This window comes from Heterodontus francisci, chromosome 47 (assembly GCF_036365525.1).
Source record: "Heterodontus francisci isolate sHetFra1 chromosome 47, sHetFra1.hap1, whole genome shotgun sequence".
NCBI classification, from domain to species: Eukaryota; Metazoa; Chordata; class Chondrichthyes; order Heterodontiformes; family Heterodontidae; genus Heterodontus; species Heterodontus francisci.
This window is the reverse complement of record NC_090417.1, coordinates 6,163,844-6,184,574: the sequence shown is the minus strand read 5'-3', so window position 1 is coordinate 6,184,574 and position 20,731 is coordinate 6,163,844. Positions and strand designations below refer to the sequence as shown.

Sequence of the window (20,731 nt, the reverse complement as noted above, 5' to 3'; positions counted from 1 at the left end):
GACTGAGCTTGAAGAGCTGGATTGCCATAGCCCAAGGGCTGCAGATGGACCTGGGGAAGAAGGTTGAACAAGGTTGGGAGTGAAGAAATGTTGCTGAGATTGTGCAAAAGGCACTGGAATTTGTATCTGACTGTGGGAGTAATTGCTTGTAGTTTTTTTAAAAAACTATAAAAAAAAATGTTGTTTCCTGGAAAGGATCCCTCTCACCCCAATCAAATTGGAGTTAATGTGTATTGGTAGGGTTTGGGCAGCCTCTGGTCTGGCAGTACTCAATGCTGACACTTGAGTGCTGGAGACGGAGAAGCATTTCATTTAGTGGAATGGATGTTCCTTGCTCTGAGTGCTAAAGATGTTTTTATATGGGGCTGGATGGTATTGTGAGTGGGCATATCCTCATTTATTTCATTTACTTTGCTTACTAGTGGGACCAAGGCACCGAAGGATATGGGTCACTTCTGCTGGGTATCGATTCTGCACCGATCACGTACCCTACCTCGTCTCTGGACTATCATTCCACAAACTCTTGAGGACCTTGGTGCCACTTTAAAAGTTGGATGCTTTGCAATCTGCTGTATCCTCAAATAATGTATACTATGTGTGGGCTAAGTGGGAGGAAAGCCCATAACTATTGTGATCAAATTATAATTTTCTTTTCTGAAATGTTTTCTTTAAAAATTAGAAGCATTTATAAATTAACATCACTGCAAGTCCAAAGAGAGTCTAAGGAAGTGTTTGGTTGTACAGTCATGATGCTGTCTGGTAGTGCAAGTTCATAGCTGTCTGAAGCCTTGGATATTTGTCCAACACTAATTGAAAATGTTATTCTTTCCTAGTGCACTGGGACAAGTGAGTGTGTGCCAGTGTGGTGCAGTTAACCTGAAGAGTACTGATTTTTAATTCCAAGGAGCTGCCTCCATTTGGTTTGGCAGGAGAGGTCAGTACCAGGTTTAAGATGTTTCTGTCAAAACTAGAAAGACCCAGGATAGCTGGCTAATCTCAGATGAGACAGCAAATTGGGCAGTGAAATTGTCCAATGTCCCAGATATCAGGAAGTTCAAATTGGTTTGTGCTTCTGCTCATTGTCCCTTATAGAACTGGGTGTAGATGTTTTGGACAGGATCAGGCTGTGACTGGGCACCGTATCGCCTTTCGACAATCACTAGCTGAACCAGCAGCGAGCCCGTGGCCCAGCATAAGTTAAAAGCTGGAAAGAAGAAGAAAAATGTTACAAGTGCTGTGAACTAAATGAAGACAAACCAGCTGAGAGCGTGGGAGATGGCTCCTGATGCAACCGAGACTGGACTAGCAGGGAAAACTTTGGGTTCTCCGGGAGGCTTATCGCAATAGATTAAGTGAGGACTGAAGATTGGGTAGGAGCATGCTTCAAAGCTGTGGTGGTGTTCAAGGGACGTCTCGAAACATGAAAATTAAATTTACAACGATTTCTTCAGTCACCAAACTCTGAGAAAGTGTTGGCGCAGATTCCATTTGTGGTTTCATTTTTAGTAAAGCAAGCGATTCAGATTTTTTCCAAATAAAGTTCTAGGAGCTTCCTCAATTAATGTTTCACTGTTGGCATTCCTGACTGATGCACAACTGCTATGCTCACTGAATGCAAATACAACCACAAGGGGTTATTGCATTACATCATTGAGATGGTAGATTAGGAGAGAGTACAAGGAAAGGATGGTTTAACAGAGAAATAAGTGTTCTACTGAAGTTTTTGCTCTTTCTGTGTGTGTGTGTGTAATTAAAAGTTGAATGTTTCTGCAAGAAAGATTATTTTTTTCCAATTTTAATTACTTACATAAAAGCTTGGGTTGTACTTTTACATTGCTGAGTCAGATTCGGGAGAGTGGTGCTGCACTGGCCTCTGGTGCCTACTCGTCTCCATTCACTCCCCACCCTGCCCCCACACTAGACCATATACAAGCCTGAAACAGCCAGGGATTCCAATGGCAGTTTGCAAGACCCACAAAAAATGAATTTTTGACATCAAAAGAGCCAAAGCGCATTTACACAACCACATAAATTCACTTTAGAAGCCTTAGGAAGGAGCATTCAGTACTCTTAGTGGTTCCTAACTTGTCAGTGCTCTGTCACCACTTATAGCTTTTTGATACTTGGGGTTATCCCCCAGGGAACTTGGTGGCTCATTAAGATTAGCTCATTTAAATTTTTGCTTATTTGCGTTTCTCTTGTAACTTGCAATACAAAAATCGTAGTTTTTGACAATTTTAATGTCATCTTCTAGATCTGCAGAGTTTTGATATTGTAATTTTTGTTTTACTGTCTTTGTTTTGGTTTTCAAACAAGAAAAATGTGAGAAATAGCTGGTTGTCCATTGTCACAAACCAAACTGTGTTCAGTGTTGTGTAGACTGTTCTTAGCAGATTTGCTGCTTGTTAGTGCATCTGAAGAACAAAGCCTGACCTTGATCCCGGGAAAATAATTTGAACAGAGTCTGAGACAATTGTCTGTCAATCATGTCTGACACTAAATCTGACCTTGTGTGACCTCAGGAGCGCAAAATGGAAGGGGTTTGAGTTGTGCAGTGGAGTAGAACGAACAGAACATTGACCTTTTCAGTTCCACAAACCTGGGTTTCAATCCAGCTCAGACTGGCAGACTGAAGGACTCCTCAGGGCAACTGTGAAGGGGATGCTGGGTAGGCTGGAGGGGGGATGGTGTCAAGCCAGTTCCCAGTGGACACATGTCCATCGTACAAAACTGCCTGTAATCTGACTGGCACTAATTGGGCAGTCTCACTCTGAGGCCACAGGCAGGGTCAGCAGAAATCAACAGGAGATTTTTGTTTCAAAAATCTGCAGGACTTTTCAATTAAACTCAATTGGTGTGTGCTCTTTCCCACATTCTCTCTTATTTTCAAAAATGTTATACCTTTTAAAAGAACAAATGCGTTGACACAAAAAACTTGAATTTTACCACACTGATCTCATTAAATTTAATAGATCCAGGTTCTGAAGTCAATTTTGACGTTAGTCAAGGTTTGTGCTGAGCTTTAGATGGGATTTTCAAATATTTGTGAGATGACCACTGAGCTGTCCAAACCCCAAATGTTTTCCCTCTGAAATTGGACATTTCCAAGGCTCCAGAAATGGCCTTAAATTTTGATATTTCTAAAAATGATTTAAAGTTTTTGAGCTATCAATTTTGAGTTGGGTGGAATTTGATCTGCAACACAAACTTAATTTGCTACTTATCCCTGAGGGAAGAGGTGATGTGATGTAGAAATGTCTGCATTGCTGTGGATGTAGTGGGAACTTGTTTGTGGCTAATGTGTCAGAAGGCTGTACTCTACCTCTTATTTGTGCATTTCCTCATTTGGGAACATTTTGGAGATGTACCTGGGTGCCAGAAGACCAAAGTCACTCCCCAAAACTGCTATCTTTTCCACCTTCCTTATCACAGAAAAAAATTCACCTGAAAATAAAGCAATAATGTCATGGCACAACTGATGTTTGGTTATTGTTTCAGACATCATTTTTCAAGAAAGATGTACTTTACGAAGTCCAGATGAGTAAGGCCGAGAGATTTTTTTGGCGCTACTTTTAATTCTTTTGGTGGTGAGAAAAGTGTAGTTAAATCCAGAGTCAAATGATGTGAAGCTTTTATTTTTTGCATTTCTAATATGCTGAAGTCTTTAAATGAAAATTAAATACCATACATGCCAGTGATGGCATTGGATGCTGTGGAACATGAACCTCAGCTGCATTTTATGGTGTTGACGTTTTTATTAAGGTTTTCTGCCCTGCATTAGTGAGTCAGTCAAAAGAAAAGGCAAACTTTGTTATTTAGGAAGGTAATAGAATTCAGATAGCTTGCAACTCATTTCATCACAGTGGGGTCAGGTACAAGGGGAACGTGTGATGTTAAATGATGCAAGTAGTTTCACTGCATCTGACAGGTCTGAGCTGCACTCTGATTTTAAATATTGGGAAGGATTAAGTCCAGCAATGGCTAACTTCACAATTATTTTTCTGATCTAGCAGTGGGCTGAATGTTGAAACATCTCTAACTCTTGACTCTGTTCTGATTTTGTGTCTTCCTAATTTTCAGGATAGTAGCACTGACCAGAATCCATTGGACTTGTCATGGGGATGGGGTAAATTATTGATTTCATATGGTTACTTTTAGAAGTGGACTTGAACGCTTACTGCATTGACCTGGTTTGTAGGGTACACAGCTTTTTATACTGAAGAAAACAGTTACTGTACCTTAAATAAGCCACACTGCAAGCTAGTTGATTTTGCTTCAATGAAAGGGTGACCTTCACGAATATTAATATGCTAAGCAGACAGTACTTAAATTTCAGTTACACAACCAAGCCAGGTGTGCTAGTTGCATTTTTTTATATCCATTAAGTTAATGTGACTAGATTTCTAGGAATTTTTATGAAAACCAGTGTAAAATAGGGGAGCAACTTTCTTGCATGCAGCTGTGTTTTGAAGTCCTGATCTGGTGGTACTACTGCACAGGCAAGGCAAAAGTCAGATGAAGCTTTGAGGCTTTTAAAAGAAGAATTAAATGAACGAAGCCTATATTAAAAGTATGCAAAACTGTACATATTTATACGATGTAATTGGCATTGAGTTTGATTCTTAAGCAGAATAACTGTATTGTGTATGAAAAACACTCCTCTCAGATCTTCGACAATTGTTCTGTGACTTGGGTGAAATTAGTGCAGTACCTTCTGAAACCTACCATAACGCAAAAGAACCTCATTGTTTATATTGTGTGCCTGTCTCTTAAGATGTTTTTATTCTATTTTATTACTGTATGCTGGAGTCAGATGTGCTGGTTTTTAAAACCTGTCCTTTGATACAAGTTCATTTGCTTGTTAATTGTTTTTTGATTTCTATCTTTACTGAATAAAATAAATAAAATGGTTCTACAAGTTAGTGCTTTCGGAAGGTGTTTGATAGTGGATGTCTCCCAAACAACACTTTGAAGATTGAAGGGTTGGGAGGGGAGGAGGTGTGTACGGTAGCTTATGACGAAAGCTAATTTAATGTTTGCAATTTTCTGCTGTTCACTGCCCGATTTCAAAATGGTATTTTTAGTTTCCTGAATCATTTGAATTCTCGTGTGTTTGGAACATGTTTGTACCAGCCCCCTCCTATCTATTCAGCTGGACATTAAACATTGCATGGAATGAAGAGAAAGAAAGATGGAGAATTTCTATAGCGGGAACTGACCCATTCAGGAGAATCCTAGTCATGGGAGAAGGAACACTTCTAACGTTGCTGTGTTCCTTTCTCAATTTAGTAAATATATGCAAATTGTTAAATGCATCTGCATTTCTCTTTAAATTTGACTGTACATGGATGATGCTTGCATGAGGTTGGAATGCGTTGTGAGAGGCCCAAAAGAGATACTTAGTGATTGACAGAGATCCTCAACTATTTCATGACCCCATGCTCCCAAATGTAATGGATCTGAAAAGATATAAGAAGCAGGAGTTTGTCAAAATTTGCACAAGAAAAAAACCTTACCAATCTTGAAGGGATGGTAACTTCTTCATTTGATTTGGCAACTTTCTGTAGCTCCCCTGAAATTCAGGAATTATGAATTTTGTGGAGAGAGAGTTTGATCTAACTTTGTGCATCGATGGCAGAATCCATCAGGACAAGAGTGGTCCCTCCTCAGTGATCAAGCTGCTTAAGTTTTTTTTTGCCAAAATAAAACTGGTCCGTACAGACCAGTAATGTGACAGTTGTCAACTGTGACTTAGCGGGTCTCACTTTCAGCTCTGAGTCAACAGGTTGTGGGTGCCAGTCCCACTCCAGGGACCTGAGTACGCAGTCTCAGCTGCCACTGCAGTGCAGTACTGAGAGTGCTGTAATGCCAAAGGCCTTGTCTGTCCTCCAACTTGTACATAAAAGATCCCATGGCACTATTCAAAGAGGAGGAGGTGGGTTCTCCTTGGTGTCTTGGCCAATGTTCATCACTCATGCAACATCACTACAACAACAGCTTATATTTTAGATGCCTTTAATGTAAACTGCTCCAAGGCGCTTGACAGAAACATAACAAAAATTTGAAACTGAGCTACTCACGCGACCGATGACTAACTGCTTGGTCAAAGATGTAGTTTTTAAGGTGCATCTTGAAGAAGGGAAGAGGTCAGGAGGTTTAGTGAGAGAATTAGTCATAGAGAGTCATAGAGATACAGCACTGAAACAGGCCCTTCGGCCCACTGAGTTTGTGCGGACCAACAACCACCCATTTATACTAATCCTACATTCATCCCCTATTCCCTACCACGTCCCCACCATTCTCCTACCACCTACCTACACTAGGGGCAATTTACAGTGGCCAATTTACCTATCAACCTGCAAGTCTTTGGCATGTGGGAGGAAACTGGAGCACCCAGAGGAAACCCACGCAGACACAGGGAGAACTTGCAAACTCCACACAGGCAGTACCCAGAATTGAACGCGGGTCGCTGGAGCTGTGAGGTCGCGGTGCTAACCACTGCGCCACTGTGCTTCCAGAGCTTGAGGGCCTTGTTGGTGAAGGCATGACTGCTGGTGCTGGAATGATTAAAATAGTGGAAGTTCAGGAGGCCAGAATTGCCTGTGTGCAGATATGAATGTTGTAGGGCTGGGGGAGATGGAGAGGGCATGGAGGAATTTGGAACCATGGATGAGAATTTTAAAGTTGAGGTATTGTTTCACCAGGAGCCCATGTAGTTCAATGTGCATGGTGATAGGTGAATGGTACTTGGTGCGATTTAGGAAATGGGCAGCAGAGTTTTGGATAACCTCATGTTTACAGAGGGTAGAAAGGAGGAGGCTGATCAGGAGTGGGTTGGAGTAGTTAATTCTAGAGGTAATCAAGGCATGGGTGAGGGTTTCAGCAGCGGTTGAGTTGAGGCATGGCGGGAATCTGGCAATGTTATGGAGGTGGAAATGGACAGACTTAATGAGTGTGCAGTTATGTGGTCATCTCGTAGCCAAATATGACACCAAGGTTGCTAGCAGTCTGGTTCAGCCTCACAATTATGAGGCAGAGGGATGGGGTTGGTGACTAGGGTACAGTGTTTATAACAGGGGCCGAAGACAATAGCTTCAGTCTTCCCAATATTTAGTTGGAGGAAATTTCTGCTGATCCACTACAGGGTGTTGGACAAGCAAGTGATCATCTGGTCATTTCCTCATTACTGTGTGAAAATTGGTTGTCACATTCCCTACATTATAACAGTGACTACGCATCAAAATTTCTTCATTGGTTGTACTTCATTGGTGGTGAGGAGCTATAAAAATGAAAATTTGTTCATGTGCAAGGCTATAGTGTAACCTTCCCACCACCTTTGGGTACATTGTGAATGATGCAAAGAATGTAAAGAAGCAGGGGGAAAAAGCAGATAGAAAGCAAAATAGCACCATATCAGAAGAAAAATGTGCCCACAGTGTATCTATGACTGTGTCATCTGCATAAAGCTTTCTGTTATGGCCACACCTTTTATTCTTGCGTGAGTTAAAAGGAGACCTAAATTCAGGCAAGATTTCTTTTGCTCTTAGAATTCCTCCTTTCTGAGATCCCTAAATGAATAACCCTGTTCTGGTGCCTCCCAACATATTTGACATGTCCCTGATATTTTTTTGTTGCATTTGAAGATTACATTTTTTTTTGGAGGTATTGGTTGAATTACCTGACTGCAGCATAATTCTGCCCCTTTAATAGTGCAGGTATTTGCTAATGAGTTGCACTGGCTGATCGTGCTCACCTGGAGCCTTTATCTTTACAAAGCCTTACCATTGAGGAGCAAAGCTTTCTTTATGCTAGGATCTAGAATTGGACGTAATGCCAACAGTAGGTGACTGTCGTATTTTGACTTGACCAAGAGGGAGAAATCTGAGAAGTTTAATTTTTTTTTGTGGTACTATGAAATTCAATCTGCCCTTTGTTGAGAGCTAAGATTTGATGCTAAGGCTTTACTTCTCACTGTGTGGGAAAAACAGTGCAGTACTTCATAGAACAAGCTGATCTCTCTTCAGCAGGATTCAACAATAGTTCTCAAGAAATGTTTGAAATAAGTGAGTTGGAGTGACCTTAGCATCTCTATTTCCAACGACAGCCAGAAGTGTTCAAATGGTTGGCTGAGCAATCACCATGTTCAAAGGAGAATGTCATTTTCGAAGGAAATTTCCAATTTACATTTTATTGTTGGTTTGAGGTTATGTTATTTTCAAATTGATTCAAAGCTATCAAATCATTTGTTGCAATTTCTGACCTTATTCCTTTTTGTTCCCCCTTCTGCAAAAGAATTAAAGACTTGCTTTTATAAAACACTTTATCTGACCTGAGGACGTCCCAAAGTGCTTCACAACCAATGAAAAGCTTTTGAAGTGTAGTCACTGTTGCAATGGAAAAGGTTAAGCAGCCAATTTGTGCACAGCCGGGTCCCATAAAAAGCAACATGATAACCAAATAATCTGTTTCTTGTGCTGTTGCTTGAGGGATAAATCTTTACCAGGACACTGGGGATAACACTCTTGCTCTTCTTCAAAATATTACCATGGGATCTTTAACATCCATTGGAGAGAGCAGATGTGGCCTCAATTTAACATTTCATGAAAAAGTCAGCACCTTCTGACAGTGCAGCCTTCACTTTGTACTGTATTCGAGTGCCAATTTCGACTTGTATTCAAGTCCCTGGAGTGGGATTTGAACCTACAGCCTTCTAATGTCGAAGGAGGAGTACTGCCCACTGAGCTGTGGCTGGCAACTGCCTCGCTCAGCTCCTGGAAAATAAGTAAAAGTGTTTAGCCCACCAATGAGTGCTGATTCATATTGAATATATTGCCCTGCCATGAAATTTCCTTCTGGAGCACTTGTTGAAATTACAGTTTATCTTCAACCGAGGCACAATTTGACAGCAAATTAAAGTTGAGCCTAAATTTTCATGAGATGCATTATTCATCAACTGAATTTACTGGAACAACTCATAGTTGCAACTTAATTCAGCAAAGTGTTCAAAAATCAGTGAATCTTTGTTCAGACGTGTGATTAGGAGCAATGATGTATAAAATACAGTTTGTGTGTACAGCATACTAAACACCTGGCATGCCAATTCCCTTATTAGCCTTCAGTTGTTAACAGGAGCTTCTTGTTCACTCATAACTCTACATCTGTATGGAACCACATCTGGAATGGCATTCCAAACCTGTGCTTGTGTCATTCGTTCATCACCCCAGAAACTTGGGACTGTCTGCCAGGACCTCTCAGTCCCTGTTTGAAGGCAAGTATATCAATTGTCATGCATACTTGATTGTTTTAATTTTGCTAAATATGTTCCTCCAGCCAAATCTTTGTGATTGGCATAATGCATATTTGGGATCCTTTTCCAGGAAGAGGTCTGTTAGAAAATGGAGAGCGAAAGGTGGCCATTCAGTCCTATTCCAATTTTCTGCCCTCATCTGTGCTTTTTCAAATCATCGGTGCACAAAATCTTCAGAGCAAGAATTCTGATTCAAATACAAGCAAAACACTGCAGATGCTGAAAATCTGAAATAAAAACAAGAAATGCTGGAAATACTCAGCAGGTCTGGCAGCATCTGTGGAGAGAGAAGCAGAGTTAACGTTTCAGGTCAGTGACCCTTCTTCAGTTCTGACCTAAAACATTAACTCTGCTTCTCTCTCCACAGATGCTGCCAGACCTGAGTATTTCCAGCATTTCTTGTTTTTATTTAAGAATTCTGACTCGTTATTGGTAATTTAATGCAATAATTGTGATTTGGAAAATAGTCCCTTCAAAGTTTTAGTTTCCCTATGCACAGAATTCCTCTGGGAATATTGCTGTTGTTTAAACTTGGAGCACCACAGCTCCCTTGTGACCATTTCAGGCTGAGGATGTGATCGATCGAAGAACCTTGGGGATAACTGCTCTGGTAGGCACCTCATCCTGTCTCCAGAATAATGATCACTGCAGTCTTCTGAGGACCATTGTGGTAGATGTTGTCAGATAGCCATGAGCTCCAGTGCAATAGTGGGCTTTCCAAGTTGATGTGAAGATTTAACTTACCCATGTGATCTTCACAAAAGGGAGATTACATGGTTAATTTAAGACACCAATCTCTGCCTTCAGCCATCCAGCCTTAAAATCTGGAACTCCCTCCTTAATCCTCTCCACCTCTCATTTAAGATGCTCCTCTAAAACCTACTACTTTCACCAAGCTTCTCGTCACCTCCCTTGGCTCAGTGTCAAGTTTTGTTTGATACCACTCCCGTTGAGTATTTTGAGGCATGTTACGACATTAAAGGTGCTACATAAATGTAAGTTTTTGTGTTGACCAATTTTTTGAGGTTTGCTCATCTGATAGCCTCATGAACTATGTTGCAGCCAGAAACTCTCAAAAGTCCCACCGTTGCTTAGACATAAAAAGAAGACTTTGAATGTTGGAAATCTGAAATAAAAACATGAGAGGCTGCAAATGCCCAGCAGGATCCGAAGGAGAAGGGCAAGTTACTGATTCAGATGTAACCTTTTATGCTGGACTGATGAAGGCTTGTGGCAAACCGTATGACTTAAATCATTCACCAAAGCTGTTTATATAGCTTCTGCCTGTAGAAAATAAGTGTGTGCATTTATTGAACAGCTGCCGGACTCTCCACAATGGACAGATTCACTCTATCAATGTCTGGCTAATCTGAGCCCACACTTGTTGCATTGGTTTGTATGGTTTTTCTGCAAATTAACTCAACACGGTACGACTGTTGCAGTCATCTTCAAGGGAGCAAGTGCATATCAGGTTTATAAGATTGATAAATAAGGTGGATGGTTCGGCTGAAATTCAAAGTGGGGCAATTCACAGGACAGGAATGGGTGGTGTGGGCCGTTACATTGGGTTAATAATCTGAAGTTCTGTTGGGGTTTATTCAAGTTTTATTTGAATTTTCAATCTCCGTTTCTTGTTTATGTTCATTTAAGAATGCTTTATCCAAGCAAGTTGTATGTCCATTGAACAGAACTGAAGGTGTCGAATCTGATTTCAGGCAAAGCCATCTTCTGCTGAATTGAAATATTGAGTTTTAAGCAACAGGGCAGTGTTAGCATGCATTTAAATCCATATGCTGTTCCATTGGCATTTGGTGCAGATCATAAATATGAGAAATAGTCCCACTGGACACAATCGATCCTTTTGCATATGCCATGCTCCACTATTAGTATAATTATATCCCAACTGCTAGCTAGATCTACACCATTAAAAGTTGTTCATTCATTGTTGTTGTCATATATTTGCTTCTAAAAGTCCATCTGAAATATGAAGGAGCAGCATTTCTTGGCTGTACATAGAAGCCCAGCCTCAAACTGTACTGGGCAGCTCAGACTCTGGATCAGTCAGTCAATGAATTTGGGGACTGTTGCAGACTGGTTTAAGTTTGGGGTTGACTAAGTCATCAGGTCGCCACACTGACCTGTTTTACTTAAGAGCACTTGGATTAAGGGTTTATGACTGGGTGAGGGAAGAGTAGAGAATATCCAGGGTGTTCTGCATCATTTCACGAAATCAAACAATTTAGATGAATAGTTCAATCTGTCACATGTTTGAAATAAAGCGGTATTACTTCAAACATTCCAGTAATTGATGCAAGCCAACTGCTAGGTAAAAAGCATTGGACACCAGATTCGAAGATTGTGCAAGTTGTGCTCTTATAGAATAAAAAATGCCCAGCAATATATGGGAGATACAGCAAGCAGCCCAGCATTAGTATGTGAAACAATTTGCCTTTTTCCAATGATCATTTCCTTTCCAAAAACTTCAGGTTGGCTCGTGGGAGCAGACAATTAGGGATGGGTAATAAATGCTGGCCTAGCCAATGACACCCACATCCCATGAACGAATTGAAAAAAAATTACAAGGTTTCTATAAGTATAATGGACATCAAGCCTCGGTGATGTGTTTGACTTCTGAATATATCAAGCAATGTTGATTTGCAGTTTGTTTTTTGCTGTCACTGTTTTTTTATGCTTAGCTTAACTGGTCATGCCCGTGATGAACGCTTGGTCATGGTGCAGTTAAAAGGATGATATCGGTAAGCTTGCTGTACCATTGTTCAGAATGATTATTAAGTCTTTTTATCCCACCAGGGCCTGTACATTATTCACTGGATAAAATGGCAGGTCAGCGATTTTTTTGGGCCGAAGCATCTTCAGGATTTAAAGATGCTGAAAGACCTTAACATTAATACTTTGCCCTTTGCCAGATCGTGTAGCAACAACCCATTGTTGCTCTGGTTTGGTCTTCCTCTGGAACACAGAGAGTGCAGCCAGTCTGTGTATATCCAACTACGAGAGGTGTGCAACAGCCCTGGCTGATTCTGGTTCAGATTCTCCTTGAAAGGAAGTGTCTGCCTGGGCCAAGGCCTTTCATGCTGTGGAAGTATAATCAAATATCAACCTTGCTGCATTATGGGGCTGCCTATTCTACTGCACAATTATAATCAGTGCTCCAGTATCCAGCTGTAGCTCCTGCTAAGTTCTCAATTCCATGGTGGAATCTGAAAACAAAGTCATTTAGAGGATGTGAGCTTGGTAAATTTTAAAACACTTGTAGCACGGTAGAATGAAATCAAGACTGAGGAGGGAAGGAGTTCAGAGTTTGAGCTCGAACACCATGAGTTATATGGAAAATGGGAATGGTATGTTAGATGGGATATTTGCATTTTGGGTGGGAGAAAGGAAAGAAATAGAGAAGAACACTGGCTAGTTACATCACCAATAGATAGCATTGCTGAGAATACCACTGCATTTGAGTGCATTTTAAAAAGCATGAATCTAGTGACATTTAGTCATACAGGTGGTAATACATGGGATAAAATGATGATTGGACGCGAGCAAAAATTAGCCTTTGAAGATCTAATGTAGAAAAATTGTTTTTTTTCTTCTAGGGTGGGGAGGCAAAGGTGGTTGGATTCTGGAGTGTAAATTGCAAGATTCTGTACCTTGGCAATCTTTCTATCTTCCAGCCTTTACTGCCTCTCGCACAACTTTACCTCTCAATTTTACTGATGGACAACTATCATCACTGCACTCTAAATCTTTTCCTTAGTTACTTAGGTATGACAACATTGTTTTAGTCATTCTTCCCAGCGCTGTCCCTCTATTTCAGTGTACCCCTGGCTAGCCTCCTGCATTCTACCCTCTGTAAACTTGAGGTCCTCCTAAATTCTGCTGCCCACGTCCTTACTGTTATTAAGTCCCGTTCACCCATCATGCCTGTGCTTGCTGAGTTACATTGGTTCCGGTTAAGCAACACCTCGATTTTAAAATTCTCATCTCTGTTTTCAAATCCTTCCATGGCTTTTCCCCCTCCCTGTCTCGTAATCTCCTCCAGCCCTACAATCTTGCAAGATCTATGTATTCCTCAAATTCTGGCCTCTTGAGCACCCCTAAATTAAATCACTCCACCATTGTCAGCTTGGGACCTAAGCTTCTGTGCCATCAATGACGATGACTCTAAGCTCTAGAATTCCCTTCCTGAACCTCTCCGCCTTTCTGCTTCTCTCCCCTCCTTTTAAGACACTCCTTAAAATCTATTTCTTTGACCAAACTTTTGATCATCTACCAGATATCTCCTTATTTGGCTTTATAACACTCCTTCGAAGCACCTTGGAATATTTTATTACGTTAAAGATGCTTTAGAAATACCAGTTGATGATGTTGGAATCAAGTCTCGTATTCAAATTTGTTCTTTATTAAGTCCTCAGAATTGGATCCTGTCACCTATCTCAGTCCTTCCTTCCTCCTCCATACTGCAGGCTTTCTTGAGCGTCCTTCACTTTCAGACTTATTTTAATCTGCTTTTAGCCTTGCTGTTATCTTGCACTCTTGGCTTGGCCCTTCACCTTAGTTGCTCAATTTAAAAAAAACAAAACCCTCTCTGCTTGCGCTGAGCAGGCAGGTCCCAGCAATCAATTGACATAACAGCCCTGAAGTCTGGCAAGAGATAAAGAAATGTGAAAAATGGATTGAAATCTAAACAATGTTGACCAAGCAACCACAGGTACAAAGGCCACTGGAAGAAGCCTGTCATTCTTGAATAGGTCCTTAAATCAGCATGTTGCCCTCAATTTCTGCACAGCTCTGAAGCAAAATTACCACAAGGGCGAGTACAATTCAAAATGTTCCAGTGATAATCACGTTTGTTCCTTTTATCTATTTTATTGGAGGCATGTGCAACAGCAAGACGCAGCCCAAACCCTTATCTCGTGTCCAAAAGATGAATAAATTGCTCCTTGCTGTGACACGTTCTGACTAATTATCATGTACCAGCATATTTATTTTTCTTGCAAGGTTTTTTTCTCTAATAAAACACAGATGACTTGTGCTCACCACAGAAATGTGGAGAATTTGCTGCTGCTCCATTGTTTTTTTAAGACTGTGTTTTATGTCAAGGTTAAAGGTAGAGTTTGATCCATTAATGTTCTCTGTTTGCCAACAGTAGGGAGGTCAAAGTTTCATATAAACATACGCAACACAAACATTTCTGTTGAGTGGCGCATGAGTTTTTGCTCTTTACTCCTCCAGTTGGGATTCTTGCAAGAGTATGGGGCAACATCTGGGATCAAATTTTAAATATTGGGCTTTTTTCAAAAGTGCATTCTCATTGATGTGATTCTTATTTTTGTTCGATGTATGCTCATTCCTCGATTGTAAATGTGCCAGAGCTTTGAACCCTGCACTGCAAATCCCAACTATCTGAATTAAACACTCAGTTTTGGCAGCAATTTGCAACATAACACTTCAACGGATGGTCATTTTGCAAATAGGCGGGCTCAATATCCTGTCTCACTACTACACCGGTCCACCTCCCCCATTCATTGTCGTGACTCTGGTGCTACAAGAAAGGGAAGAAATGCTGCCGCCTTAATATTGCGAGTCTCCCCTGTTGCAGATGGAATTTATCTGAATAAAGCCACCTGCATGAGGTGAGAGCGAATCATGTTGGCAACTGGTGTGCTGGAATGCTAGGCCAATGAGTTTAGTATTGCTCTCGAAAGCAGCACTCCACTTCTGAGCTTTATGCATCAATGTCTTCATTGTACAGCACACCTTAGCAAGACTTTGAAAGATTGTGGAATGCAGTCAAGCAGAATGATGGAAAAAGCAGCAGCAAAGTGCTCACAAGGGTGAATTAAATATTTATCAGTAGCTGCATTTGTGATGCTCTCTTAGTCCAGTGAAATTTGCCTTTTTCACATTTGAATAAAGATAACTGATTTTCTGTTACTGTCTTGATAATTTAGGATTTTCTTCAAAATGTGCAAAAGGTTACAGTTCCCTTCTTATCTTTAAGTGCAGGAGTTGAAAAGCATGAGCACGAAGCTGACTGGCATACAATTTGGTGCTAAACCTACAGTAGAATAGTACTTGTTTATCTGGTACCCTCTAATGTGATGGGTCTTTACTGATATGGTTCACAGTCAACCTGAACCCACTCTAATAACGTCTGATTCCTGAGCTGACAGTGCTGAGGAACGACCTTCTATGTTCTATGTTTCAGCAAATTTCTGGTTTCCTCTTATAGTGCTGCTGAGGCTGCAACATCTGTGCTGCACCAATCTATCACTCACTGGTCCCTATGAGAAAAATTGTAAGAGGGTTGACTGCCTGTAGAGGAGGACATGGAAGATAAAAGAGGTAATCTGCAAGAGCCATGCTCATCACATGCCACCAGGCAGCCTAAGGTAAAGCTTGCAGTGTGGGCATCTAGTGCAAGGACACAGAGCAAGATACCATGGTCAGGTTTGAGTGGGATCAGCTTCTTGTGTTCTGTGTACATGTCAGATAAAGTTGCAGTTGGTTGTATTTTTATTTGAGAAAACTTAGTCAAGGGACAAGGCTCATGGTGCAGGACACCATCAAGGTTGAAAAGAGGATGTACATAGACAAGAGGTCGTCCTGTGACACCAAGCTTGCTTTTTAAACCAGTGAATTCTCAGAGGTGAAGACCGAATGAAGTTAGGAGTTGCAATTTTTTGATATCCTGAAAATGAGTTAGGATGACATGTCTTGATTTCAAAATGGTGAGTCTTCAGAGAGGAAGATTAACATGATGGAATTTACATTTGTTTAGTGCCTTAGCATCAGGAACACTGCATACACTATGTGTGTGAAGCTCAGTCACTCTTGTTAGGTCGGCAAATAACTTGCATACAGTCAGGTATCACAAACAGCAAAATGATGATCAGAAACTCTCTTTTCGGTGATGTTTTTGAGGGAGGAATATTGACCAGACAGAGGACGCTTCCTGCTCTTTGAATACCGCCATGGAATGTTTTTTGTCCATCTGATCAAGCAGGGACCTCAATTTAACATCACTGGCTGAAATGTGCCACCTCCTCCAGTACACCACTCCCTTAGTCTACACTGAAATGTCAGCCAAGACAATGTGCTTAAATCCAGGAGTGGGGCTTCATCCCATAATGTTCTGGCTCAGAACTGAGAGTAGTACCAACTCTAGGAAAGGTTACTTTGGGTTTAGGAGGAGCAGTTATGGTTAAATTAGCAGAGCAATAGGGAGGTTTGTGACAGAGGTATTTATTTTTAGTTATCATTGACTTGAGACAAAGCGCAGCAATACAATTAGTGTCACGTCAAGGGGGAAGAAAGCTTTGATTATAAGGTGTTACCGTAACCTAATACTGATTAGAAATCTTAACATTGTTATTGTCTGTATGCGATGAAGTCATCCTGACACAAGAGCACCCTTATGAATCATGTTATTGTCTGAGATCTGACACGTTGAGCCGAAAGCAAAATGACAAGGCCAGCAGCAATTATTTTTAATCACCAGTAGAGAACTTTGAAAATATAGTGTGTTGAGGACTGCCCTACAGATAAAGGAAGCCAAAGATATTGTTTGATGTTCAAGTGTGATTAATGGCAGCTATGCACAGCAATGAATTACTGTTGGAAAACGTAGGGGTGAGAATTTAAAGAAAATTTACAGCAAACTTCATTTGTTCTAAGAATATTTTCTGGGATTCTGGAGCAAAGGAATCTCCCTGAATCTTGGACTCCAGGTTTCTTTGCATGTTGGAATTTGTAATTCTTATGTTGAGAGGGGGAGAGAGCACATTCCAGCAGCACTTGGCCATGGTGACATTCTTGGACAACGCTGAGCTTGGGTGTGTGTTATTAGATTTGTTGTTTAACCCTAATCCTCATTCTTGACCTCAGGAAATCAATAGCAAAGAGAAAATATTGCCCGGGAGCTCATTGGGCAAGTGTGCTGTTTCGTGGGCTTCTGCGTTCACCAGGTCTTATCTCAGGTCAATGTTGACTTATCTGATTGAGTCAGTTCACTGGTGAAAGGAGTTCGATTGTGCTTCAATGTTCCCAGGCCAGGAAGAGAAAATCAGCCAATAATCCCACATCTGATTTCTTTCTTGCTGGAAAGAAGTGCAAGTCAGGTGAGGGAAGGAACATATCCTGCTGTAGTTTTCTCTGCACTTGTGTAACCTGTTGGAAACTCATTGTGAAGACTTATACTTGAAGAGTGGATAATTGGATGAAATAGCAGAGAGCTGTTCATTCTATGGACTGTATGGACATGTATCTCTATGAGAGGCAGCACTTTCAGGAGAGGAGGGAAACACGGAGTGGGGAGGGGAGATCTAACTTTAAGGAAGGAGGTAAGAGCTCAGAATCAAACATTAACAATGGCTGCTCGCAAGTCTGCAGGAGAGGGTGTTATAACCGACTTACTGAAAAGCAGTGGGATCACAGAGATTACAGCTACCTTTGAAATGATCACAGAGAAATAATCAAATTGAAGGGTTCAGGTGACATGTGACACAGAGCCATCAAAACCCCTTTTGAATCATCCTCATTTTGGGCAATTAGAAAGTTAAATTTTGACCTTCCTCTTCGGTTGTTTCGCAGTGGTAGCATTCTCACATGTGACTCATAAGGTCATGGGTTCAAGTCCCACTTTGGAGACTTGAGCACAAAATCTGGGCTGGCCCTGACTGACTTACCAGGTAGCCATAAAAGCTCCCCTGCCACAATTTCAAAGTGGAGCCCTCCTTTTTGTCCTGGCCTATATTCAACCCTCAACCAACACCACTGAAACAGCTCGGCTGTTGTGTTTCCGACATTACGACAGTGACTACACTTCAAAGGTACTTCATTGGCTGTAAAATGTTTTGGGATGTACCGAGGTTGTGAAAGGCGCTATATAAATGCAAATTTTTCTTTCAGTGAAGGTGAAGTCGCTGGGGCCAGTCATTTTTAAGAGTTTCTCTGTTCTTGATTATCAAACCTTGTCAAATGATCAGAAGAGATGCAAATGATAGATCACTCAGATCTGTTCAGAGATTGGCATTTTGATCCTCTCTCTGGCTTCTTCTACGAAGCCATGGCACTTGGGCAGAAAATTTTCACCACATGCAGGAAGAGTGGGCACTTGTGTGGTGTAGGAGAAGTGCACTGTCTTTGCTAGTTCCACTTCTACACAGGTCACAACATATATTTTAATGTTTACCCAGTTACCGATATGGTCAATCATATACTCTACTCTACCCCCGAATAAAATACACCAACCAGGTTTCTTTAATAAACAACAAAATTATCAGTTTGTTGTAAAACCAGACTTATCCAGTAACGAATTAAAGCAGGCAAAGCATTAACACATTGAAATATCAAAGTTTCCTTTATACCTAAGACCCTAACCCACATAAACACACCAGTTAACAGATCAATAGAGATTTGCTCTGCAGAGCTCTTTTACAAAAAAAAAAGGAATACTGTGGCTAAATACTTGTTAATTCTTGAAGAAAACAGCTGAGATATGTTGTGTCTCAAAATGGCATACAGTCTGGCATCCGAGTACACATAGACAGTCACTATGATCTTTTCAGGCGGCGTCAACAATTAATCTGGTAAGCTTTCCAAGAGCTGCTCAGGAGAAATGTGGCATTTCACAGAGACAAGAGGAAGGAGACAAGCTAGGTGTTTCTCTCTTGGCAGGTTGATCTCCAACTGCTTTCAAACACAGTCCACAACCGAACTGAACCAAAACAATATCTCAGAAGTAAAACCAAACAGCAAGTCAGAAGCTACTGACCCTCATAAATCATGGCATCTCACTTCTCTGTAAACATCTCCCCTAGTCACCAAGGTTTGTGTTGTTCATTGAGCTTAAGGCATGTGACTTCCTGCAAAGGTCGTTTTCAAACAAGACCTCAAAGAACAAAGGAAGTACAGCACAGGAACTGGCCATTCGTCCCTCCAAGGCTGCGCCAATCTTGATGCCTGTCTAAACTAAAACCTTCTGCACTTCCGGGGTCCGTATCCCTCTATTCCCATCCTATTCAGTATTTGTCAAGATGACTGTTAAACGTCGCTGACGTACCTGCTTTCACCACCTTCCCCGGCAGCAAGTTCCAGGCAGTCAGCACCCTCTGTGTAAAAAAAAAAACTTGCTTCGCACATCCCCTCTAAACTTATCCCCTCTAAACTTTTCCCCTCTCACTTTTAACCTATGTCCCCTAGTAACTGCCTCTTCCACCCTGGGAAAAAGCTTCTGACAATCCACTCTGTCCATGCCACTAACTTTGTAAACCTCTATCATGTTGCCCCTCCACCTCCGTCATTCCAGTGAAAACAATCCACGTTTATCCAACCTCTCCTCATAGCTAATGCCCTCCAGACCAGGCAACATCCTGGTAAACCTCTTCTGTACCCTCTCCAAAGCCTCCACGTCCTTCTGGTAGTGTGGCGACCAGAATTGTACGCAATATTCCAAGTGTTGCCTAACTAAGGTTCTGTACAGCTGCAGCATGACTTGCCAATTTTTATACTCTATGCCCCGACCGATGAAGGCAAGCATGCCGTATGCCTTCTTGACTACCTTATCCACCTGCGTTGCCACTTTCAGTGTCCTGTGGACCTGTACGCCCAGATCTCTCTGCCTGTCAATACTCCTAAGGGTTCTGCCATTTACTGTATACCTCCCACCTGCATTAGACCTTCCAAAATGCATTACCTCACATTTGTCCAGATTAAACTCCATCTGCCATTTCTCATGGGGCGTGAACCCAGGGGCTCACCTGTAGTCTTGACCTCAATTTCCAAACATTTCTGCCTACCTTCCTGCATGATCAGCTCCCTTTACAAGAGGGCCGATTGACCCTCCACCAACTTCAGGTTGGGACTAAGACGGGCACTTCATTTGAGCTGGTCTAACGAGTGACTGGTCAAATCCATCTCAATTCCACTATCTTACCAGATCAAATTTACAATATACAGTTGAAGAACAACCAGTTGGAACTTCTTAGATCTTACAATCTCACAATCTCAAGATGTCCCCAAAGTGCTTTACAGTCAATTAAGTACTTTTGTAGTATACAAAATGCAGCAACAAATTTGTGTGCAGCAAGCTCCCACAGATAGCAATGAGATAATGACCCAGATGATCTGTTTCAGGTGTTTTGTTGTGAGGTAAATACTGGCCAGGTCACCAGGCAGAGCTGCTTTCCTTGGAATAGTGCTATGTGATCTTTTCCATCTCCCTGAGAGGGCAGTTAGGGCATCAGTTTAGCTTCTCATCCAAAAATCCAGCACAGTATTTCGCAGAAGTGCCAACCTAGATTTTATACTCCGATCTCTGAAGGAGTCTTGATCCGGCGCAGCCCCTGTAGTGATGGGGCTGCACAATGGTGCAAGGGATTCCAGGATCAGTAATGATGATATATG

General features: G+C 41.4%; 1 protein-coding gene across 1 annotated transcript in view; it reads left to right on the top strand.

Moving 5' to 3' along the window:
- LOC137357206 (golgin subfamily A member 7-like) overlaps positions 1 to 4,918 on the top strand; it is a 32,886-nt gene extending 27,968 nt beyond the window's left edge. The window contains exon 6 of the mRNA XM_068023364.1: positions 423 to 4,918. The gene's annotated coding sequence lies outside the window, so the exon portion shown is untranslated. The remainder of the gene's footprint in view (positions 1 to 422) is intronic.
- The last annotated feature ends 15,813 nt before the right edge of the window (positions 4,919 to 20,731 follow it).